The sequence below is a fragment of the Musca vetustissima genome, unplaced genomic scaffold (assembly GCF_032173495.1).
Source record: "Musca vetustissima isolate MV318-11 ecotype Yass unplaced genomic scaffold, APGP_CSIRO_Mvet_v1 utg16389, whole genome shotgun sequence".
NCBI classification, from domain to species: Eukaryota; Metazoa; Arthropoda; class Insecta; order Diptera; family Muscidae; genus Musca; species Musca vetustissima.
The window spans coordinates 205,495-232,324 of record NW_026883829.1 but is presented as its reverse complement, the minus strand read 5'-3'; positions in this window follow the sequence as shown (position 1 = coordinate 232,324).

Genomic DNA, 26,830 nt, shown 5'->3' with positions numbered 1-26,830 from the left:
GATGCAGTTAAAATTTTGAAAAATGATACATGAGGGGCGTAGTCGCCATTTTATTGGCTTCTACTTTTACTTTGACACGAAGACCGTGAAATGAGTGGCTTAATCACAAATCGATAGAGAACGTAAGAAAAAGCTGTTTCGCCTCAACCTGTTTTTACACATTTTTATACCCTACACAACTATGTTGTCAGGGTATTATAGCTTTGTGCAGCCCCAAAAGTGTGTAACGCCGCGAAATATTGGTCCTAGATCCACCTTTAAGTATACCGATCGTCATATCTCGACTAGCTGAGTCGATCTAGACATGTGTGTCCGTCCGTCTGTCCATTATAATTTGTAAACACGATACAGGCCACAGTTATGCACCAATCTTCACAAAATTTTGCATGTAGAATGGGTTCTGGCCAATGAAGACCCCTATTGTTTTTGGAAAAGATCGGTTAATATTTAGGGGATGAAATGGACCAAAAACTTTATTTTTGTCTGATTTTCTGGTCGCTCCAGAGGCCGCAATTATGTCTCAAACACCGCGAATTTTTGCATGTAGAAGGGGATTGGGCCAAAGAATAAGTATGCCTTTTTGATAAAGATCGGTCAAAATTTAGCGGGTCAAATGGACCCTGACTTTTGTGTGAAAAATTACAAAATTTGTATTCTATGGCGTATATATTTGCCCTACGTATTCAGACATTATTTAGTAACCCAAAACCAAATTAGAGGGCGGAAATATAGCGCTGATCGCTTTGAAAATTTCCATGAGATTCCAGTTATGGTCAAGGACAACGCCTATAACTTTCGGTGACGATCAGATAATAATTTTGGGACGAAGTGGACCGAAAACTTAACATTTTAGTTTTTTCAGCCGATCTATAGGCCACAATTGAAAGCCCAAAATCACAACATAACCCACGGTAAAGAGAATCTGGACAAGTACAGTCCTCGTCTACTGAATATTAGTAATATATGTTGTCCTTTAGTCAGGTTTCAGGAGGGTGCAAATAACGCAAAGTTAGATTTTCGTGGAAGTTGTGTAGGGTATTATATGGTCGGCCCCGTCCGACTATACTGCTCCGCTCACTGGTTTAACATTAAAGTAGACACAGCTTCCACTAAAATAAAGTTTGGAGGTCAATATCATGAACAGTTTGCAACGACAGACCAATTAACCCAAAACTATTAACTGTTTTCATATACTTAAGAAATTCCCAATGTGTGTTATCGATTTTTTTACAAATTTATATTTGTAAAAAAATCGATAACACACATTGGATTTTTAAGCATTACATATTTTTTTTTCATTGTTGTATTTGACAGTTTATATTTTATCCATGCCACTTTATAACCTACAAATTTAAACCAAACCAATACAAAAATCCGTTGTAAATAATACATAAAGACGAGTGTGAATGGTGGTGGTTCAAGCATTTACAGGAAATCCATAAAAAATCTTCTCCCATTGAATTTGTTTAACAAGTAAAATTGTGGTTTGCTGGCTGACTGGATGGTTGGTTGGTATTCAGGACATCAGTTATGAATAAACATTAAAAAAACAACAATATCAAGAACAGCAGTACGACAACAATGTAACTGTTAAAGAGATATGAATAAAGTTATATTTACAAAAAAAATTGAACATTTACATGCGACATATTAAATTATGCATTTGTATTGGCAATAAAAATTGATTAAAGTATGCAGAACAAAAAGAAGAATGTATTGCAGGACTAACGAAATGGGGGATTATGGTGCAATATAAGGTTTATAAAGAAAAGGGATTGCAGGATGAATAACATATTGTGTAAAAATATTCGAAGGGGGGATATAAACTGAGAATAACAAGGAAGCTTTAATATACCCTTTATATTAACAATTTATCGTGCATTAGACGAAAGGGACTTCCATTGGCTGACTTCAAACAAAAAATTGATAACTTGATTAATTTTAGGTTTCAATTCTTAATTTGTGATTTGATCTGTAAAAATGAAGGAATTAAAAAGTAATCCACTTTTTGGCTTCATGTTTTTTTTTTTCTTCTCATTTTAATAATGCCGTATAAAATTACTCTAAAAATATTTGACATCTTCCTGTCATAACTTAAATGTCCTCATAAATTTCTTCCATTATAACTTGAAAGCTTTCCATATATATGAACCAAAAAATGACATATTTATATTCATTGCATTTTTTAACACCTGTCTTTAAAGTGCAAAACCATAAATATTTTATAGCCAGGAGATACTAAAATTATATTTCCCAAAAAAGCACAACATAATCCATGCAGTATATTTTATTTTATATTTGCATTAAATTTTAAAGCACCTTGTTGGGTGTGACAGAAACACATTTGGCCATAAACTAAAATAAATAAAAAAATATTCTCAGATGTATGATTGAAATACCATTCTGTTTTTTGACATAACACGTCAATCACTTTTGATCAAAAATGGTAAATGCCATGACAATTTATTTAATTAATATTTTTTTATATTTTACTCTTTATTATATAAATTCAAGCGTGTATGTGTACATACAAACCTCCTCACGCCCCTCTTAAATATAAAAAATTCAACACTATTCTAATGACAACATAGAGTTATGAATGAGGGGATCGATACAGGATACATACACAACATAGATATGTATGAAGTTCTGGCGAAAGAGTCAGACCGAAAAGCCTAAGCAAGAGTAGCTACATCATGAGAAGGTCTTATACTTCATAGCGACTTATAGGCTAACACAAGTCGATAATTTTCTGCGAATAAATCGAAAAATAAGTTTTGAGTTAATGATGCTGAATTGTTCACTATATCAGACTTTTTTCGATCGTTCCCACGCCACTCTTACCCGCCCTGACGACCGAGGGGGCCTCCTCCCCATAACGTAGGGAGAACGTACACCCCATAATCCGGATTATGGAGGGTTAGTAATGTTGGGAAACGCCGGCTACAGTAACCATCAGCCGGTTAAACAATTTAAAGTTAATTAAACACAATAATAAGATGTTGTATGATAAGACTTAATGTTGTGTAAATAATTTAGAAGAATATCTTTGTCACACTATGGGTTAGAAACTTTTGAAGTTCCTCTGTTCCTTGTAAGCTATGAGTCTATTGAAAAAATAAAACGCATTTTCTGAAAAATCTATTTTTTTTTTTTTTGTTATTACAGCAAATGAGAGAAATGTTTTCTGGTAACTGTTGTTACACAAGTGACCCTCGGCTAGCTGAGTATTTTCATTGATGAACCGGAGACTAAGATTCCAATTCTCCTACCACATCGCGAGTTCAACTCTGGGCTAATAATTACAAATATCTTAACAGGTAGTAAATGAACTATAACAGCAATACTTCCCCAACAGTTAAATCCAAAACAGTAACACGTTCATGTACCTATCATATCGTCACCTAAAATGCAAAAAGGCGTAACTAACAAAAAATTGAAAATTGACTTTTGGATTGAATATTGTGAATGTCAATAAACTACATGTGTTGACAAAGTTTTACACGTCTGCGGTCAAAAAAGGAGCTTCTATTAACAAAAAACAAAAAGACGTAACTACAAGTGGGTTTATTTGATAAATGCAAAAAGGCGTAACTAACAAAAAATTCACGTTTTTACTTAATTGTTATGACTGCCATTAAACTAAATAACTAGATTTGTTAAAAAAAGTATAGTCTATTATTCGTCATATGCATTATCACCCTGCCGGGCATACTTTTTCATTTCACATGACATGTTTTTAGTTTTCAATCAAAACAGTTTTTTGCTTCTCCTACGCAATTATGCTTTTGTTAGTTACGCCTTTTTGCATTTTAGCTAACGATATGGGTACCGGGTCACATAGAAATCATAGGCAATGAGAAAGCTAACCTACTCACAGGAAGAGCTACTGACCTACACACCAGCAATCCCACGACGGCCGGTTCTATGCACCGGATTGACTCGGAAGAATCAACTTCCGACCAAGGGCTGTCAACCAAATTGGGAGCATCATTACCCGGAATGCTTGCTCCTGATTCTTTTGGTCCGTGCCGGAATTGAGACAAACCCCGGACCATGGTTCTGCTCAGATTGTCACAACAGCGTCCACCACAGATCTATCTCGGTGAGATGCAACAGATGCAGAGAATGGGTACATTTCAGGCCTTAGCCGGATACAGGAGTATAGCGAATGGGACTACGTTGCTTCTTGCTGCGCCAATGCAGTCCCCAGCGAGCGGATTACGTGACTCCCCCGCAATCTCCGCAGCCGCTAACACCGCACATTGCTGTCGCAATTCCTGATAACGTATCCTTTCTTCAATTCAACTGCGATGGACTTCGAGGAAAAATCAACGAGATAGTGGATTTTATGAGTCGAAGAAGTATTATGGTCGCTGCGATCCAAGAAACGAAGCTGAACAACACCTACAGTCTTCAGAGTTGTGATGGATACAACGTGATTAGAAAGGATCGTACAAGAGGTGGAGGTGGAGGATTAGCATTCATATTGCACCATTCTGTCCAGTACAGACCTATCTCGCTTGAGCTAGACTCTAGTGACCCATACATGGAATGTATAGGGGTATCGGTCAAATGTGGTACCGCCGAGGTAGAGGTGCTTAACGTTTACATTCCGCCGTTAAATAGCTGTGCCCCGCGTTATCTGCCCGACATTAGTCATCTTTTGGAAGGCAATAACCGTCTGGTGCTAGGGGATTTCAATGCACATCATGAGTTATGGCATTCCGTCCTAGGTAATGACCAGAGGGGCATTGTGCTGGCCGAGCAGATTGATAGCTCAATGTTTTGCACGGCGAACGAGGACGTACCCACCAGGATAAGGGGAGACTGCCAAAGCTCACCGGACATATCCATCGTGTCTCCGGGTCTGACGAATGACGTGGCTTGGCAACCCGTCATATCATTGGGGTCAGACCACCTCCCTATCATCATATCCATCAACAGTCCACCCGATTTCATAACTTCTGAACGTCGTACTTTCCTTAATCATGGGAAAGCCAATTGGCAAGAGTTCAGAAATTTTACCAATCGTCGCTTCAGAGAACTGCCCATCCCTTCTGATGCTCGGGTAGCAGAAAGGAATTTCCGGGACATCATCACTGCTGCAGCCGCTCGCTATATACACACCAGAAATGTGAACGATCTCAAGCCTCTCAACGCAATACGCCTCGAATTGAGACAAAAAATATTATACTATTTGGAAGAAGAAAAAATTAAAATGAAGATATGTTCAACCTAATCATAATCCTTAATAAAAGTAAAAGGCCCACAAAACACTTCAGGCTGCAGGTATATGTACACAAGATTGGAAGCACCTAATGTAGGGCATGCGGAGATGACAAGAAAAAAGTGAAGCATTTCAAAGCCAGCTTTTACAAAACCTTTGAACTCATTTTTTTGGGAAATGATACCATTCATGACCTAAATGCCATGGAGCGGTGTACATGAAACAAAAACCTAAAGGACTTCACTACATATTTCCTATGGGGCCCAATTTCAAGTTGATTTCCTAACGTTTTCCGAAATTTTCAAAACAGCAACATTACGTAAAATAGAAACATCCTTGGAAATTCCTTCATATTTTGGCTCCCGCATAGTTTTATAATCGCTAAAACGTCAAGTATCGATTGGTAGAAAGAAATTTTGACAAGTGAAAAAGCGTTAAGTACGGCCGGGCCGAACTTTGGATACCCTCCACCATAGATATACCGAAAGGTACTTGAAATAAAAATATGGGAACATACCAAAAAGGGGTATCTATACCGATATTTCTACAAACCGATTATGATTCTAAATATTGGTCTTGGACCCCATTTTTCTTTGGAAAACATTTGTTTAAACAAATTTTGATTTCATCCAAACTTTACCCATCTTATTATTTCTTCCAAAATTAGTTCAAGTTCGAACATGGGGAATATCGGTCCACTTCTTCTGGTACCTCCCACACAGGGGCTAGGCCTAAATGCGGGTTACAGTTCATATATATATATGAATATATAAAAGGTTAATTATCGAACCTTATGTTCTAGCTCTTTTCATATCTTCCGCAGACGAAATGATTATAACAGAGTCTTAGAACCAAACTCAAACACGGAACAAATCATATAACTATTTTTATAGAAAAAGAGGGTTATATGGGGACGACCCCAAAAAGTGGGCGAATATTAAAAATTTTTGGTAGGGAGATTTGTTACCATATACGACTACAAAATTAGGTGGTACCGTTATATGGGAGCTACCAGAAAAAGTAAACCTATATTTATAATTTTGTGGAGACATTTAGTACCCAATAAGAACTCAATGTACCAAATTTCAGCGTATTCGGTTGAAAAACGCGCTCAAGAACCCCAAAATACTGAAAATTGGGATAGCGTGATTACAACAGACAGACGGAGGTACGGACATGGCTAGATCGTCTTAGAATTTTACCCAGATCAAGAATATATATACTTTATAAGGTCGGAATTGAATATTTCGAGGAGTTACAAACGGAATGACAAAATTAATATACCCTCCATACTATGGTGGAGGGTATAACAATAAACCTGATCGCAGTGCGTATTAACCCGATACAAAACAACTGTTCGACTGTTTCTACCTTAATCATCCACTAAAACGGATCACTTGATCCATTTTAGCGGAATATGATGTCAATTCTGAGTGGTACATCACAATTTGTTCAAATGAAGTCATTGGGCAAATTCGAAGAACGAAATCTAAAAGGCGAAATCTAAAGGCGTGGATTTATTGAAACAATTTATTTTAAGTACCTGAACAAATGTGTTTTTATTAATGAATATTTTTGATCCACTTAGAATAATGCGGCCTAAAAACCTTTAAAATTCCGAAGATAAAAACATGTACCCAGATTTTTTTATTTTACCTTTAAGATGTCGAAATGCCAAATTGACAGTATGACAAGCAGTTAAAACTCATACCAAAAATAGTCGGGATATTAAAACATAAACTTATATCAAACATTTTCTGCAAAGATATTGTTCATCCTTTAAAATACAAAAATGGGATGGGACCTTTATATGGAGGCAATGTCAAAACTTGGACCTATATTTTTTTTCATTTTCTGAATTTTAATTTTTAAAAACCGGAATGCCATATCACGGCGCCTATTGTTAATAAATTGCGAAGTAAACCTTAAAAACACCGATGTGGCGGGAAATTCATTTTAGGGAGGAGGGCATAAACCTCAGCCTATATTGATAATTTTTCTGCCATGATGTTATTCACCCTTCAAATGAACGGAATGTAAATTATAGTTTTGGTTCAAAAATTCCACTAAAACCTTCAAAATACAAAACACTGGGGCAGGACCTCCATATAATCGTTATGTCTGAACATTAATCAATATCGACAATTTTCTGCACCGTTATTTCTCATCTTTCAAGTTCCTGAAAAGATAGATTACAGCCACATCGGCGAGGAAATATCAACTAAAACCTTTAAAATACCGAAAATTTGAAGGGCTATGTCAAAAACTTGACTCCGAAATTTCTCTGAAAATATTAAAATTTTATTTAAATTAATTATGTTTATGATTTTTCGACCTTTTTGAATGTTTAATAAATTAGAGATAGTTGATCGAGCTTGAGGTCAATTTATAATGTTAAGGATTCGGTGCAATTTAGAAATACGATAAAGAATTTGACAATTAATGACAATGAAAAAATGATCTCCTTTGACGTAGTATCCCTATTCCCAAGCATTCCTGTAGAATTAGGACTAAAAATTATTGATGAAAGATGGGATGAAATTAAACAATACACAAACATAGAAAAAAACATGTTCTTGAAAATAGTTCAATTCTGCATAAAAGATAATAGATATTTCAAGTATGAAGATAAAATATACAAACAAAAATCAGGATTACCCATGGGATCACCTGCATCACCCATACTTGCGGATTTAGTTATGGAATCTTTGTTAAACACCACGATTGACTCATTACCAATAAAACCAAAAATCTTGACGAAATACGTGGATGATTTATTCTTAATTATAAGGGAAGATGCAATACAACAGACTCTGACAACTCTAAATGGCTTCAATAGAAAAATACAATTCACTGTGGAAGAAGAAAACGATGGAAAAATTTCATACTTGGATACCATGGTAATAAGGGACAAAAATAATGGATTATGTCTAGACTGGTATCAAAAACCGACGGCGTCGGGAAGATTAATTAATTACTTCTCCAAGCATACACAACGAACAATAATAAATACAGCAAAAAACTTAATAAATAGAGTATTAAATATAAGTGACAAAAAGTTTCACAAGAAAAATAAATTAAAAATCGAAGACATACTAATACAAAATAACTTTCCCATATATTTAATAAAATCGTTGATAAGTCAACACGAAACAAAAAAACGAGAAAACGAGAGAACGAGAAACGAGACAGAATCGGAAACAAAAAAGATATATAAATCACTGATATATTTACCAAATATATCTGAACGATTGGAAAAATCTGATATCTACGACAAAACAAAATATACAATAGCACATAGCTCATATAAGACAACAAAATCACTATATAGCAAAGTAAAAAGCAAAATTCCAAAGATGGACAAACATAATGTGATATACGAGATAGAATGTGGTGGCAACGAGAAAGAAGGTTGCGGAAAATTATATGTTGGAACAACAAAAAATAAACTGAAAACGCGAATGTCAGCACATAAATCTGACATTAAATTAAGAAACACAAATTTAATACAAAAAACGGCGTTAGCAGAACACTGTAAACACAACAATCACATACCTAACATAGACGACGTGAAAGTGTTACAAGAAGAGAGTCATTACAACAAGAGACTAACAATAGAGATGCTCCACATTAATAGTTTACCAACAACAAAACGAATCAACAACAAAGCAGACACAGACAACACAGCTTATTGCTACAGACATCTAACGCGTAGGAGGGGATCGTGCAATTAACAAATAACAATCAGTGCAATAATAACTTTTGACCGTGGTAGTCACACTACGCTAGTTTTAAGCTAATTGTTTAATGTTTGTTATTTAAAAGTAAGCGATCATATCTTACGAGTTATATGTTTTTTAGTATTAAAAAAGCTGTGATATATATTCTAATTAGTTGTAATGTTTATTTATTGTAGATTAACTTCCCTGAAGATGAAATTCAACGAATTTCGAAATATTGGAAAATAATAAATAAATAAAAAACATTGACCTCAAGCTCGATCAACTATCTCTAATTTATTTTATTTAAATTTGTATAGAAAAATTCAGGTATAACCTCCCAAATACCGAAACATACAGCCGTAAACCCCATTTTCAATGCGAAACACTCTTGGTGTAGAAGCAATGTATGTACAAAATTTCAATGTTCTATCATCAATATTGCGATCTCTATGGGGATTTCAGCAGGCGGGTAGATATACGCTAGGCATGGCTAAATCGATATACAAATTTCTAATCAAGATTAGATATTCTATATGGGGTCTGACGCGTATATTTCGAACACTTGCAAACGGAATGGCAAATTTAATGTAAACTACACCATTTGTGGGTATTAGTTCGGCAGTACTATAACATCCATCATACCAGAATCCTTCAAAACATGGACCTAAATTGTAAATTGCCTGGCAGGAAGTTGTTGTTATTCTCTAAGAAAACAAAGTACCAAATTACTGACAATTAGATATACCGAAAAGAAGCGGTATATCTCAGTTACATTACGATTCACAGCATATTTAAGAAAGTGCGATCCAATGATGCCACCAGCCAAAACTGAGAATTTTTCTGTATATATTGCAAGCTTTTGCAAATTTTCTGGCTGATATTCACATCATAATCGACAATTCTGCTACTTTGATCCGAAAATCAACTTCATCGATGAGCATACTTTCGGACATTACCCAACATGAAACGTGCATGAGCTATTTAAACCACCCCATAGTTTTTTGTCATTTCTCTATGTTTTACGCAATGCCAAAACAAGCGTGAATATATTTAAAAATATTATATTTAAGAACTAAAAAAGCTTATTCATATGTTTTCAAGGACCTTAAGCGTAGATATTAGTATTTTGATTCATATTAAATTAAAGAAATATAATCACACTCACCTACCTGTAAAATGCTTAAGTATTAAACTTGATTTAAAGATAAAACGTGTATCTCCAAATATTTAATACCCAATTCTCTGTTTGCCAAAAATATATAAGACCCTGATTGGATAAAAATCTATTCTATTACTATATTATTAGGATTTGCCTAAGGACAAGGAAAATGTTTGTTGTTATGCTGCAAAATTTTTTCTTGTCGTTATGCTCTTCATTCTACTAGCTGTTGCCTCAGAGGGTATAAAAAAAACAAATTATTTTATTAACTTCCGTTTCATATATCCGTTATTGCCAGAAATGTTTCCATAGAAATGTGTCCTTGTTCTTTTGATGCTATGTTGTACAGTATCTTCTATCCATAGAGAAGAAAATCATTATAACAAGATTTTTGCATTAGTAGGTGTGTGTGTGTGTGTGCGTTTGTGTATTTGTATTGAATCAATAAAGCTTCAGGTGCTCAACATAGTCTACTAAGAGTGCCTTTTTCCAAACAGTTGCGTTTTCATGTCTTGTTAATAAATTCAGAAGATGCCGTTTTTTCGTTCTTTTTGATCTTTAGCTTTGCTTTGAATTCTCAGCTATCAGCTATCTGATAAATCTTTTATTTACCTTTTTGCCATGGTTTCGTTTTTCAGGTCGTTTTTATGCTGAAAGCTGTTATGAAACCATAATGTTGTCGATGTTGTTGCCGATGTTGATGATGATATCCTGTTCACATTCTTGTTAAATATAAACGACGCTAAGGAAATGTGGTAAGTAGAAGATGAAAACATAATACAATCGAAGACACCAGGTGAAAAATCAAAAAACAATGATATCAACTAAATCAAATCAATCAAATTATGTTGCTTTTAGCTAGGTGGGTAGCGTATGATAAAATCTTAAGGATGTAAGTCAATGTGACACTATGAAACTAGAAAGGGTAAATAAAAGGGATTTCCAAAAAAAAGGTGGTTTTGAATTGCCCGGTATTTTTATAACTGGCACCTTTGAAGGTTTTATTCTTTGATATTTGTGGAAGTAGAAACTACGCCAAAATATTCTTCAAAAATGGAGGCTTGTAGAAGGCCTCAGAAAAATATTCTTCAACAAGTTAAGGTTTGTGAAAGGCATCTAAAAATATTCCTCAATAATCCAGGCTTGTTGAAGTCCTCACAAAAATGTTCTTCAAAAAAAAAAAAAAAAAAACAGTGAGCGGAGCAGTATAGTCGGACGGGGCCGACCATACGATACCCTACACAACTACCACGGAACTCAAATTTTCTGCGGATGTTTATTCCGAGCCTGGGCAATATTTCATGATATTGGCATTAGCATCCTCATCCTCGACTCAGCTAGTCGAGATATGACGATCGGTATACGCAAAGGTGGGTCTAGGACCAATATTTCGCGGCGTTACAAACTTTTGGGGCTGCACAAAGCTATAGTACCCTGACAACATAGTTGTGTAGGGTATACAAATTAAGTTTTCGGTCCACTTCATTCCAAAATTATTATCTGATCATCACCGAAAATTATAGGCGTTGTCCTTGACCATAACTGGAACCTCATGAAACATTTCAAAGCGATAAGCGCTATGTTCGGCTCTCTAGAGTGATAATGGGTTACTAAATAACATACAAATACGGAGATACCTGTAAATATTTAGGTGTAACTCCCACATCAGAGCACATGCAACAATATAATTGGTCTTAATTTAAAGGTCAACCACTCCTCTTGAATATAATATCAACTTTTCGGGTCTATGTCCCTCAGGGGTAAATATATACGCTATAGAATACAAATTTTGTCATTTTTCACACAAAAGTCAGGGTCCATTTGACCCGCTAAATATTGACCGATCTTTATCAAAACAGGCATGCTTATTTTTTGGCCCGATCCTCTTCTCCATGCAAAATTTCACGATGTTCGGGCCATAATTGCGGCCTGTGGAGCGACCAGAAAAACCGACAAAAATTGAGTATTTGGTCCATTTCATCCCCTAAATGTTAACAGATAATTCCCAAAAACAATAGGGGTCTTCATTGACCAGAACCCATCCTACATGCAAAATTTCGTGAAGATTGGTCCATAACTGTGGCCTGTATCGTGTTTACAAATTATAATGGACAGACGGACGGACGGACACACATGTCTAGATCGACTCAGCTAGTCGAGATATGACGATCGGTATACTTAAAGGTGGGTCTACGACCAATATTTCGCGGCGTTACAAACTTTTGGGGCTGCACAAAGCTATAATACCCTGACAACATAGTTGTGTAGAGTATAAAAACAAGGTTATAGTAAGCTTCGATTAAATATTAAGTCCTCGCAAAAATATTTCTCAAAAAAAGAAACCAGAAATTTATAAAACTTCGATAAAATATTAAAAAAATTAGGCTTGTGGAAGACCACAAAAATTTGTCTTCAAAACATCCAGGAGACCTCTAAAAAATATTAAGAAACTCTGGCTTCGGAAGACATCGAAAAATATTCTTCAGAAAATCTAGACTTATGGAAAGCATTGAAAAATATTATTTTATAAATCTAGGCTTAATGAACACCTTGTAAAATATTATCTAAAAAAATCCTGGCATGGAAGACCTCGAAAAAATATTTTTAAAATATCTAAAAAAATATAAAAAACAATAAGGAAAGTTCAAAAATCGGACGGGGCCGACTATAAGATACCCTTCACCTAACCGAGTAACCGTTGCATACACCATTTGTTTTTTGTAATCACTATATTCAATTTAATACCTTTATGTAAATGGTGTAACCACCATTTACATAAAATCGAACGCAAATATATATAAGACCTATATCAAAATCTGAACCGATTTCAACAAACCTTATTACGCATCATTTTTTTTTCTCAATAGCATTCGCTATGCAAAATTTTACTCAATCAGACAAATATTGGGAGTTCGGTGTATCATTCACCAAAAACCGGACGAAAATATATATAGGAGCTATATCTAAATCTGAACCGATTTAAAAAAACTTCGCTGACAGTCTGGAGGTAATGCAGTACTCTGTGCAAAATTTTGTCCCAATCGGAAAAAAGCGGACGAAATTGTATATGGCAGCTATGTCTAAATCTCAACCGATTTTAACAAAACTTTGCAGACATCAGTCTGCACCTAATTCAGTACTTTGTGCAAAATGTTGTCCCGATCGGACAAATATTGGGAGTTTGTTGCATCATTCACATAAAATCGGACGAAACTCTATATGGAAGCTATATCTAAATCTGAACCGATATTAACAAAACTTCACATACATCAGTTTGGACCAAAATCAGTACTCTGTGCCAAATTTTGTGCCAATCAGACAAATATTGGGAGTTTGGTGTATCATTCGCAAAAAATCGGACGAAAAATGGAATATGGGAGCTATATCTAAATCTGAACCGATTTGAACAAAACTTGGCACATATCTATCTAGACCTAATTCAGTACCCTGTGCACAATTTTGTGCCAATCAGACAAATATTGGGAGTTCGGTAGGTCATTCAGGGAGCTATATTCAAATCTGAACCTAAATCAGTACTCTGTGCAAAATGTTGTCATAATTGGACAAATATTGGGAGTTTCGTGTATCATTCACCAAAAATCGGACGAAACTATATATGGGAGCTATATCTAAATCTGAACCGATTTTAACAAAACTTCGCAGACATCGGTCTGAACCTAATTCAGAACTCTGTGCAAAAGTTTGTGCCAATCGGACAAATATTGGGAGTTTGGTGTATCATTCACATAAAATCGGACGACTCTATATATGGGACCTATATCTAAATCTAAACCGATTCAAACAAACCTCCGCACACCAGATTCAGTGCGCTGCGCAAAACTTTGTCCCGATCGGACAAATATTGGGAGTTTGGTGCATCATTTACCTAAAATCGGATGGAACTGGGAGCTATATCTAAATCTGAACCAATTTTCTACAATTTCAATAGGGTTCGTCCTTGGGCCAAATAAATGATCTGTCACAAGTTTCATCCAAATCGGCTCATAAATGCGACTTGTACTTTGTTAACAAAAATACATGGTCGGACAGACGGGCAGGCAGACGGACGGACCATGGGTCTATCTCGATTCCTTTTGCCTGTTACAGATATATGCACAAAGACATAATACCCTGTACCACAGTGTGGTGAAGGGTATTAAAACACTTATGGCAAACCTCGACAAAATATTCTTTCAAAAATTATGGCTTATGGAAAACCTATCCAGGTATATTGAAAAAAAAAATAAAGGCTTATGGAAAACTTTGAATATGTTATCCAAAACATCAATATGGAAATACTCGAATTCGATTTTTTAAAAACTCCTGGCTTATGAAAGGCCGTGGAAATTATTATCTAACAAATCAAGGCTTATGGAAGACCTTGAAACATATTAACTAACAAATCCAGGATTATGAAAGACCTTGAAAAATATTACCTAACAAATCCAATCCTTTTAATGATCGTTGAAAATATTTTCTTTAAAAAATCCACGCCTTGTAATGGTCGTTGAAAAAAAGAATATTCTTTAAAAAATCCACGCCTTGTAATGGTCGTTGAAAAAAAGAATATTCTTTAAAAAATCCACGCCTTGTAATGGTCGTTGAAAAAAAGAATATTCTTTAAAAAATCCACGTCTGTTTTCAAGCTGCATGAGAATGAATACATATTTGACTCTGGTATGTTTAAGTGTTTTTTTTCTATTCGACCCCTTCTAATATGCATAACAACAATAAAGCTTTGGCTAGAAGAGCAATTCATTTCTTGTTTCCCTTCCCTTCTTCATTAAAAAATCGCAAGTATTAGTTTGCAATCCCCTCCTTTTTCAATTTTATATGCAATCGTCGGTCTGTTGCTTCTTTCGGTCTATCTATCATCAATGGCTGCAATCAATTCTCGTCCAAAGAATAACCAAACAGAAATTGCAAATGGATGGACTATAAGAGATGTTGATTAGAGTTTTGTAATGTTGATTCATTCTCTCTCTTGTGTAGGAAAGGGCAAAGCAATGTTTATACTTTAGATTTTTTTTAAAGATGTTGATTTTTTTGAAAAGCTATAGCAAAATAGAGCAGGGGAAATGTAAATTGTAAATTTATCATTGATGATGAGAGTTCATGTGCTTGTCTATTTGTGTCGAGTGACCGGTTGTAGAAGAATATTTGAAGTATTTCCGTAAATATGTATATAAGCATCCACACAATTTTTTATGGAAAATCAATCAAAAATCAACTCTCTGTGCCAGTTTACTTGAAAAAAATTTCACCGATTTTGTTATCACTAAAATTTGAAAACACCTTACTGCTTTACAAATAGGACATGGCATGTAAAAACAAAAATATATTTTTTAAAGTAATCTGCCTCAACTAAACTTTCAAAATATAAAAAATTAGGAGAGGACCTTTATATAGGAGCTTTGTCAAAACATGGACCTACATTGATCATTTTTTGCATATATTTACGTCATCCTACGAAAACACAGATTGCCGAATTTCAGTCACTTCGCTGGGAAAATGCGGCCAATGTGGTGTATACCCATTCACGATAAGACTCTCTATACTACTACTTTTAGTCCACGATAATCTTTATTGCTCTCCGCTTTGTTGACGTCACCAAAATTTAATTTCTGTAAATCCTTTAATGGAATAACGCCATTGTAAAATTCATTACCTAAATACTTACACCTCAGCATCAACAAGTTTTTCTAGGAAAACACACACACACGCGCTCTCTCAAAACATTTCCAGTGATACAAGATAAGCAAATATTTTAAAACTTCAAATATTCCCAACAATGATGATGTTTCTGGCTCATAGCATTCTTTGGGGGATTTATTTGTAACAGAAAAGTTTTAAATTTCAGACATCGACATGGAACCACAACGCTCACACACACACAAACACCTACATTCACTTTCATTCGACATTTATCTCCTAGAATACCTAGAAGGTAAATACCGAAAGTAATCGAAAAAAATAACCTATAACAAGGGCGGGCACATATGTTTATCCATTCCCAAAGGAGGAGAAGTATGCGTGGGGTTTCAATACGAAAAATGGTCCTATTTACATACGTAAGACACACACACACAGAAGAAAACGTATCGAATTTAACATTAAAAGCTTATCAAACATGTGTGGTCGGACGGTAGTAGGTCGGTCGATTCGTCTTTGGTTAAATAACACATGTTGAGTTCCTTAGAACAAAAATAAAAAATGAAACAACAAAGTAACCAAAGTGAATATAAAAACATAGAAGTAATCGTAGATTTTACACTCCCTTTCATCTGTTATCTTCCCTTTCCTTTTTTTGTGGTGTTTGTTTCTGTTACATAACCCTGAAAGACAAGAATGTCGACATTGACAAAGTATTTACGAGAGAGAGCAAGGGTTTTTTATTTTATTTCCTTGACTCGATGATGTGATAAGGACACATGTGGTGGCCACCCACACTCACATCAAGTTCAATGAAAAATCACTATCTTAGTTGTTGTTGTTTTTGTTCTTTGTGATGGAAATTAAAAAAGCAAATATTGAAAGTTATTTTTTATATGTGTATATTTTTAGAAATTTGATAGGAAATAAAAATGAGCTGAAAGTGTTTCTTCCTTTTTTGTTGAATATCAGAAATCAATCCCCACAGTGATTCTAATGAAATTATATACTTGTTAAAAAGATGAGGGTATGATTTGAGAGGAAACACACATTCTATTGTTACGAATATTTGAAAACATCCAGAAGGCCTATGGTAGGTGTTCTACCTAAGAAAAACTATAGAAGGTATTTATATAAGAAAATACCCATTTAAAGCCTTCTAAATGTAGAAAAGCTACATAAGGCCTTCTGTTTATAGAAAATCTTCTATAATAAGGGCATAAAGTTGAAGATATTGTATGTTTAAAAGACATTTAGAATACCCTATATGTATAGAAGGCCTATGATTGATAAAGATAATATATTATGCCAAGTTTGGTTCCAATCGGAAATTCCATTAGCCTGTTATTGGATTTATAAATATTGAAAATTTGGACCATTCGTGGGGGAAGTACCAGAAGGAGTGGACCAATGGGTCCCATCTGCGGACTTGATTTAGGGTTGGTAGAGATAATGGGTTGCGCAAAGTTGGTTCAAATCAGACATTCCATTAGCCTGTTATTGGATTTATAAATATTGAAAATTTTGATCATTCGTGGGGGAGGTATATTAGACGTTTTTTTCAGAAGCCAACTGGTAGTAAATTTAGTTATATAAAATAGATTTGGCGAGCTTCATGTAACATTTCTGGCAATTAAGACCAATTTCCAAAGTTTCATGGTTTTCTCTATGAAATATCCATCCGGACAAAAATCCTGCCCTATATATAGAAATGTCTATTCTGACTTCTGGTTCTTCAAATTGGACCAAAGAATCAACTGGCAAATTTTCCACAAAAAACAAAAAAAACAGTAAGGAAGTCGGACGGGGCCTACTATATGATAGCCTTCACCGCTTTTGGTACATACATGATATGATAATGTGTTGATAGAAGCCACATAACATCTTTGGATGACCATTGACATGGAATCGGGTGGAGAACAAATGTGATCTACATAGATATTTGAACCAACCATACACATACCATTCTGAAATCTATAAAAAAATTGCAGACCAGTGTAGACTTGAATTGTTGGTGTAACATTTGTATGAAATCCAGAAAATTGTATATGAGAGATATATGTAAATCTGAACCGATCTCAACAACCCTTCACACACATCAAACTGAACTTAATTCTGTAGCTGTGCAAAATTTTGTCTCAATCAGACCAATATTGGGAGTTTGGTACACCATTTACATAAAATCAAACGAAAATATATATGGGAGCTACATCTAAATCTGGAACGATTTTAATAAAAAGTTCAAAGATGTCAAACTGGACTGAATTCAGTATGCTATGCAAAATGTGGTCTAAATCAGACCTATATTGGGAGTTAGGTACACCATTTACATAAAATAGGACGAAACTATATATGGGAGCTATATCTAAATCTGAACCGATTTCAACAAAACCTGACAGATGTCAAACTGGACTAAATTCCGTACGATGTGCAAAAATGTTGTCCCAATCGGACAAATATTTTCAGTTGGGTGCACCATTTACCTAAAATCGGACAAAACTTTATATATATATATATATATATAAATCTAAATCTAAACCGATTCCAACAATACTTCGCATACATACATTTGGACCTAATTCAGTACGCTGTGCAAAGTTTTGTGTGAATCGGCCTAAATTTGACTCTTTGGTGCTCCATTTACATAAAATCGGACGAAACTATAAATGGGAGCTATATATAAATCTGAACCGATTCCAATAAAACTTTCATACGTCAGTATCCTGTGCAAAATATTGTCTCAATATTGGCAGTATGGTGCTCCATTTACACAAAGCCGGACGAAACTATATATGGGAGCAATAATCTGAATCGATTTCGACAAAACTTTGCATATATAAATTTGGACCTAATTCTGTACTCTGTGCAAAATTTTGTGCTAATCGGCTAAATTTTACTCTTTGATGCTCCATTTACATACAATCGGACGAAACTATATATGGGAGCTATATGTAAATCTGAACTGATTTTCTCCACTTTCAATAGGGTTCGTCCCTGGGCCAATTAAGTGACAGGTGCCAAATTTTATCCAAATCGGATCATAGATGCGACCTGTTCTTTGTTCACAAAAATACATTGACTCAGAAAGTGATTCTATGCATATTCTCAAAAGGAACCATGTGTCTATCTCGATTCCTTTTGCCTGTTACAAACATATGCACAAAAACATAATACCCTGTACCACAGTGTGGTGAAGGGTATAAAAATGGTTCTTAGCCGATATTGGCACTTTCGTGTCAACACACTTCAACCGATCAAAAACAATTCCAGCAACTTGGAATATATTTTGACGGATGGAAGAACAGTTTTCGTCTTCGGACAAAAATAAAATACATTCCGTGATTCAACAAATATTTTAACACTAGATTGCGGATGTTAGAAAAAAAAAATAAACATAAAAAATATGATCTATATCGTTATCCAAGGTGTGCATTATTGTGATAACTTTCCCACATTTGTAAACATCCGGATTATTCGATTTGGTAGAAACTTTACTTGCCTCACCACCATTAAAATAGGTAAATGACGGGGTGTGCGGAGAAGGGGAATGTACCTTTATACATATGTCATTACGTACGCTTAAAAATCCCTTAATGGTATTACTAATATCAGCCTATTAATACTCATTGACATAAACCTTTCCGAATACTAACAAGTAAAAAAGCGTTAAGTTCGGCCGGGCCGAACTTTGGATACCCTCCACCATAGAAATACTCACAAATTTTTGAAATGAAAACATAGGGAACATACATATAACTACAATTCTTCCAATCGATTGTTGTAAACCAAATGGAAAATTCAGCAATTTCAATGGGGTTTTCCTAAAATCTCAAAACCCTAAAATCTTGACATATATTATTAACGCATGGTACGGAGAAACATGTGTATAAAATGCTGTAAATACTCCAATTTAGAGGGCAATATTATGTATGAGGCATACTAAAGCGGGACCAATATTGACAACATTGTGTAGGAATTAGCAACTACTTGGTGTTTTCATTATATAAGGGGTTAGCCCTAATTAAGGGCCGATGTAGCTCAATTCCAAGCTAATATTTTAGTTTTGAATCCCAATACCGTCCATCACGCTAAATATTAAATAGGTAGGATGATTTATATAGGACCTGAAGGCCTATTCTGTAACTTTTTAACAACATTCGACATTGTTTATTTTACAACAATTTCATTTGTTTGTTTTGTTGTTTTTACAATAACAAAAGAAAATTAAACAATATCGAATGTTGTTAAAAGTTACAGAATAGGCCTACTGGTCCTAAATGAGGGTCGATACAGTTCATTCTCAAACCTCACGTTTTAGTTTTTAGTCGATATCCTCCGAGAGAAAAATTATTACAACATATGGCTAAATCGACTAAATCGTTTTAGAATTCCATACTATGAGGGGCATGAAATGAAAAATTCGTCTACCGAATATCCCCCTACTGTGGTGGAATACAGCTATATGGGATAACCCCAATACTCGGAAAAATCAGCTAACTATTTTAAAATAAAAAATGGGGTTATATGGGGACTACCTCTGAAAGGGGGTGAATATTAATAATTTTTGTTAGGGAGATTTGTTACCATATACGACTACAAAATACCAAATTACAGCGAATTCGGTTGAAAACCGTGCTCAAGAACTCCAAAATACCGAAAATTATAGGGTACCCTTATATGGGGGCTACCCGAAAAAATGGACCTATATTTATAATTTTTAGTGGAGAGATTTGCTACGCAATAAGAACTCAAAGCACCAAATTTCACCGAATTCGGTTGAAAAACGGGCCCAAGAACCCCAAAATACCGAAAATTGGGGGTACCCTTATATGAGGGCTACCCGAAAAAATTGACCTATATTTATAATTTTTTGTGGAAAGATTTGATACCCAATAAGAACTCAATGTACTAAATTACAGCCAATTCGGTGGAAAAATCCGGTCAAAACCCCTAAAAACTGAAAATTGGGAGGTACCGTTCTATGGGGGCTACCAGAAAAAATGGACCTATATTTATAATTTTTAGTAAAGAAAATTGGTATCCAAAAATTACCCATTTTACAAAATTTCAGCGAATTCGGTTGAAAAACGCGCTCAAGAACCCCGAAATACTGAAAATTTGGGGTACCCTTATATGGGAGCTATGCCCAAACGTGGACCGATATAGCCCATCATCGAACTTGACCTGCCTGCAGACAAAAGACGACTCTATGCAAAATTTTGGCGTTCTATCTTAACTCGTTTAGACGCTAGAGTGATTACAACAGACAGACGGACAGACGGACATGCTTAGATCGTCATAGAATTTTACGCTGATCAAGAATATATATACTTTATAGGGTCGGAAATGATTATTTCGATACGTTACAAACGGAAAAACAAAACTAATATAACCTCCATACTATGGAGGAGGGTATAAAAATACGTAGATGAGCTTGGAATTTTGAAGAATTATTTTTTAAAGAATTAATTCTTTAAAAATCCAAGCCTGCTTCTCTGCGCTATATACGTTGCCAGGAATTGCGATTGTTTATCGAAGTTGGATTGCAGGAAGGTGTTTCTAAAGATAACAGATCCATAATGACATTTACGCCTCCAAATAAAAAGACATCAACTTCCAATGGTTTGAGTTTTTCATACGGTAGGAAAATACAACAGGTTTTCTTCTATTTGAACTTTTGGATATGCAGTCACCCATCTGCTTTAAACTGACAAACTCCCCAATCCTAAACATCACTTCTACAAAATTAACAACCTGTTTGTAACGGCTGTCGCATCAACTGACATAGAAATGTTTCTAATAATTATAATTGATGCATATTCTGTGGTACAAAGTTATTAGTATATATTTTTGGTGTTTTCATAATGGTTTCATTATTCCTGGAAACGAAAAAGAGCAACAGCAACAGAACACACGCGATCCAAAATTTAACAAGGTGGGTGGTTTTTCTTCGAGTCGAGCACATAAATGGGGAGGTTGCTTTGCTTTGGTATTTCATTGTTGCCTTGGTAATGGTAAACGTTTGAATGCGTAATAACTAATTTTATGCTCGATATGTGTAGATTCTTTGTTGTTGTATGCGCATGTAGTTGTTGTCCTTTTTGTGGGTTTTGTTCTTGGGTTGCCTTTTGCCCTGTACATAAACTAACATATATACAGACAAAGACCGGGTACAAATTATAAATAATGTCAGCTATGGGGAAACACCATGTGCGTTGTAGCGTGTGTGTGAGGGGGTACTGAGTTTTTTGTTGTTTAAGTTCCTCCTCCTTCTCAAAGGAGGACATTTGAACTCTTCAAGGTTAATACAACTATTAACTGGGTATGTAGCAAACACCACCATTGTCAAAAGACGTTCGTGTGTATGTATGTGGAGAATGGGTTATAATGGAAAATTATACCTTTGGGGCATAAAACTATAAATGTTAAGGGAGTTATGTTTTTGTTGTTTTTCATTCTCTTTACATGATAATATGTCAAGGGTACCATAAAGTGGCGGGGGTTTCTCAGTTATTCAAGGTCACTTTCAGTTTTATTTTTGTTATTTTTTTCCTTTTTTTTGTATTATTACCTATAAATATGTCACGTAATTACGTATTCCTATTATTTTTCTTGGGGTGGTTTAATTTCGTAATAGTAGCAGTTTTATTGAATTTTCATTCTACAAAAATAGGAAATAAACCAAATTAAAATAATAAATTAACTAATTTCCCGTTATCTGAATAGTCCTTAAACAAAATATTTGTATTTTTTCTGCTATTAGGTTAACACAAGGCTAGGGACTGTAAGGTAGCAAAAATTAAGCCGGACCTTTTTATGATTTTACAAACATTCATCTATATTGAAAATGTCCCTGAATTCCAAAGAGTTGACGGAAGGCCAAACTCTGCCTAGCAGTTTTCGGTCCACTCCATCTAAATTATTATCTGATAATTACCGAAAATCATAGGCGTTGTCCATGACCATAACTGGAACCTCTTGGGAAAGTTCTAAGTGATTTCCGCCCTCTAGTGTAGTAATGAATTAATAAATTAATATTAATAAATTAATAAATAATATCTTTATACGTAAGCACCTGAAATTATTAAAGTGTAACTCCCACATCCGAGAACATATGACAATATAATTGGTATCAATTTAAAGGTCAACCACTCCTCTTGGAATGTAAACTTCTCGTATATACGACCTTCAGGAATAAATATACACGCCCAGAATACAGTTTTTTGTAATTTTTCACACAAAAGTCAGGGTCCATTTAACATGAATGCTTATTCTTTGGCCCGATCCCCTTCTCCATGTAAAATTTCGCGATGTTCGGGCCATAATTGCGGCCTCTGGAGCGACCAGAAAACCCGAAAAAAGTTAAAGGTGGGTCTATGACCAAGATTTCACGGCGTTACAAACTCTTGGGGCTGCGCAAAGCCTTGACAACATAGTTGTGTGGGGTATAAAAATAAAATTGGCTTTTAAAAACAGCTTCACCTTCAACCAAATTAGCTTTAATTTCATGCTCGCATTGGGTAGCACATATTCTCACCAAAAATTATCAATTTGCCTCCACTGTTTGGGGAAGCCTAAAATAATTTGATCAACCGTATTAAATATTTGCGTTCTTCTTGCAGAATCGTAATATGCGTCCTCGAAACCCTTATATATGATATTTATTATTTTTCATAAACCGAATGCTTTAATTATGACCAAAAAACAGATACGAACATGGGGTGGCGTAGAGGATGATAGATACCAAGCAACGGCTCTGATTGGCTTTAACATGGCGAAGTCCAGGCTTATCTTGGTCCCTCTTTCATCTCAATTGTGGACACTGACCTCCCCGCGGTGTCACCTGGGGAGCTATTCTCATCTCTCGAAGAAATAGTGAGCTAATATGTGCCGCGAATTCACCCATAAGAACTATAAAAAAAATGGGTTAAGGCGTCGGGTTAGTTGCCCACACTCGGAAAACCCAACTTACGATGAAAAAGCTAAGAAAAAGAAAACCAAACCCCCCTAATGTTGACGACCCCCGCAAACGTATAAACGATCTGCGAGTCTGCACTTGGAATTTGCGCTTGAAAAGCTTCTGGTATCAAATAGTGGCGATGAAGAAGATACCCCAGAACCAATAAGAGATGATGTCATAAAAGCCAAGATGAGGTCATAAAAGCAATTATTCGGCTCAAGAACAACAAAGCAGCAGGAGCCGATGGGTTACCAGCCGAACTATTCAAGACTGGTGGTCAGTTGCTGGTAAGGAGCATGCACCAGCTGATTAGTACAATTTGGCTAGATGAATGCATGTCCAATGATTGGAACCTCAGCATCCTATGTCCCGTGCACAAAAAAGGAGACAAGACGATATGTGTCAACTATAGAGGAATGAATCTCCTTCCCATCGCATATAAAGTGCTATCCAGTGTGCTGTGTGAACGATTGGAGCCAATGGTCAATGAAATCATTGGACCATACCAATGCGGCTTCAGACCTGGCAAATCCACCATTGGCCAGATTTTCACTCTGCGCCAAATACTGGAAAAGACCCACGAAAAACACATCGACACATATAAAGCCGCATTCCACAGCCCTATCCGTTTAGAGGTATTTAAATCCATGTCTACGTTCGGCATTCCAGCAAAATTAATACGGCTATGCAGAATAACTTTAAGTGGCAGAAGATCAGCAGTTAAAGCAGGAAAGGACCTATCGGAGCCCTTCAATACCGAACGAGGATTCAGACAAGGTGACAGTTTGTCGTGTCATCTTTTTAACATCCTACTGGAAAAGGTAATACGAGACGCAAAGGTGAACAGAAATGACACTCTGTACACCAAACAACACATGTTACTCGCCTACGCCGATGACATTGATATAATGAGTCGAACATTGCGAGCGGTAACAGCCACCTTTGAACAAATTGAAAAGGAGTTTGCCAAAGTGGGTCTGGCAGTAAACGGCGAGAAGACCAAGCTGATGGTATCAACGCGCAAGACGTCCAGTAGACTCGAACCAACTGTGGAACTTGAGAACTACAGCTTCGAGGTAGTTAAAGACTTTATATACCTTGGTACCGCCATAAATAAAACGAATGACATCAGTTTTAAAATTCGGAGAAGAATTGTGATGGCCAACCGATGCTACTATGGTCTGAGCAAACAATTAAAAAGCAAGGCCACCTCCCGCCAGACCAAACTCACACTATACAAGACGTTGATACTACCCGTGCTATTATATGGATCAGAAGCATGGGTACTTGCGCAAGCAGATGAGGCAGCTCTTGGGGTGTTTGAAAGAAAAATTCTCCGAAAGATCTACGAGCCGATCTGCGTCGACGGTGAATATCGGCGCCGAATGATCCACGAGCTCTACAATTTATACGGGGACATCGATATAGTCAGTCGTATTGAGCTGCAGCGACTACGGTGGCTAGGCCATGTTGTGCGGATGAATGAAAATCCCCCAGCTCAAAAGGCATATACAAACTAAAGATCTAAGGGCCGATCTGCGTCGACTGTGAATATCGGCGTCGAATGAACCACAAGCTCTACAATTTATACCGGGACATCGATATAGTCAGTCGTATAGAGCTGCAGTGACTACGGTGGCTAGGCCATGTTGTGCGGATGAATGACAATGCCCGAGCTCAAAAGGCATATAAAAACGAGCCTAATGATGGTTCCCGTAGAAGAATAAGATGGAAAGACCAAGTAGCAAACAACATCTTGGAACATGGGCTTCTAAATTGGTGGATTTGCGCACAAGACCGTTCTGTAACAAGCCAGCTAAGTAAGTATGATACGAAAATGGACTTCTTGACTTTTAGGACCCCATATATTTTTGTGAAATATTTGAAGGTGAACAAATATCGTCTTGTGATATTTAATCTATTAAATCGAAATTATTCCTTATTCGATTTGACTGAAGACATGTCATCTCGAAATTGCAGAAATAGTTACCAACAAAAATATTCATTACGCCATAACTCAAAAATTGAACCTATGGCGAATCTATAATTCAGAATTATTAATATACATACTCGCTTAGGGCGAGTACACTTTGTTGATTCAATGAAAGAAATTCATATATTTCACAACTATTTTTATAACATAAATAATCCAAGGATTCACCATAAATCATAAATAATAATCAAATATTTTGATTCATTTCAAAATAAAACTTCAATCATAATAAATTGTGCAGAAAGTTATTTTAATGGTCTGCTACGGGTATTTTTCATTTTCATTAACACCCAACATTACAATTCCCTTTTTATTTAGTACATTTTTCTTTGCAACATTTTCACACTATCCATTAAAAAATATGATAACGTCTTCGAAAACGAAGGATACAAATACAAATGTTGATAAAACGACCATAACAATGTTTACCTTTTACACAAAAAACTTACCTTTTTACAGTTTGCGAAGTAACTTTTATTTTGAGAATCTGCAAGTAAATGAAAAAATAAATGTGTTAATACATAAATCAAACGGAACGGAAACTGAACGATTGAGTAAAAAATGGTCGAAGATAAAATGTTTTGGAGAAACACTAGAAACGTAGAAAGTGAGGAAAACGAGGAAAACACTTCCTAGTTTTTTCCTTTGTATAACAAATATTTTGTTGGGAAAATGCCAATACTGCCTAAATTTACAAACTACCCATGGCAAAACTTATAACAACGCCTGTGATAAAATCCTCTTGACAGACAAAGATGTATCATTCGTGGCGAATTGAGACACGCCTTAAGACCATTACTTATCGTGTTATTCACTTGCTGGTGCCAAACCGCGAAATCAAATTAAATGAGAAAAAGAAACACAAATGAACGAAAATATATATAAACCAGTAAGGAAAGTAGTAAAGTCGGGCTGGGCCGACTATATGATACCCTTCACCACTTTGGGTATATTCTACATATGTATCCAGCTTAGCAACATCATTTTAGACTTAATTCAGTACTTCAGTAGTGTTGGCGGTTTATTTGGGATACCATTTTTATTTTGTTTTTTATAAAAAAGAACTATTTATTAGTGAGGAATGTATGGCATTGATTGCCGAGGGGTAAGGCAG